Genomic DNA, 1,010 nt, shown 5'->3' with positions numbered 1-1,010 from the left:
GAAAATGCACTCTCATCGGGAGCTTTGGCCAAGGGCATTCAGCCTCACTGTGCCTTGGTTTCCTTAAAGGTTGAAAAGGATCATTTACTTATATCAGTTACTGGGAAGATGAATGAGATGTTTCAGAAGCACCCAAAACTGGTCAGAAAAAAAAAAAAAAGGTGCTTTGAGAATGCCAAGTTGTACTATTATTACTGAACTGTGTCTCTTTTTGGGATGAGTCATTTGCTGCAAAGCCTTGGAGACAATTCCAAGTGTGATGAAGGATGGGGCAGTAAGGAGCAAGCATAGTGCTCTTTACTGGTGCCAAGGGAAGTCTTACTAGCAGTGAACCCTTCCTTTGTTCAAAGGACAAGGGGAGTGGGGGTGTCAAGGCGTTAAAAAAAATACTATACAGCAACGTATTCATTCGAACAGACTCGTGAAGAATCTATAGGTGATTTGAATTCAGGCTTTGCCATTGTTCCTTTATACCCCCCGCCCCCCCAGGAAATGGAGACAATCATAGTTCTAATAGGGTCGTCGGGATTTAAATGTCCACCATCCCAAGGACTCCGTAAAGTAATAAATGAAAGATACTGGGAGACTAGAAATTCACGTTGATAAGTGCAATTTTTTTTAAGAAAGGAAGAGGAAAAGGCAAATTTTTATTTTCTAAACTATTATATGACTCAGAAGCCTAGGAAGAAAAAAAAAACAATAACAAAAAGACCTTAAGTCTGAGTCAGTCCCATTTCAGTGGTCCGAGCTCACTCGTGGACCCTCCTTTATTTGGCACGCCACACACCAGAAAAAAAAAACCTTTCCCAAAAGCAGTTTTCCATTCCAACGCCCGGCGTCTCTCTGAAAAGCCCCGGGCGAGGCAGTAGCCGGTACAAAACCTCACGGGTTCGGAGCCGAGCCCTCCGGGCGGGCGCCGGCGGGACCCGACCCCGGAACCTTCGCGCCGCGCGGGCGGGGCGCGGGGGAGGGCTTTGGCGGGGGCGCGGCGCCACTTCGCCCAGCCTCCG

The sequence above is a fragment of the Grammomys surdaster genome, unplaced genomic scaffold (assembly GCF_004785775.1).
Source record: "Grammomys surdaster isolate TR1022 unplaced genomic scaffold, NIH_TR_1.0 373, whole genome shotgun sequence".
Lineage (NCBI taxonomy): Eukaryota > Metazoa > Chordata > Mammalia > Rodentia > Muridae > Grammomys > Grammomys surdaster.
The sequence above is the reverse complement of the archived record's forward strand: the minus strand, read 5'-3'. Positions refer to the sequence as shown.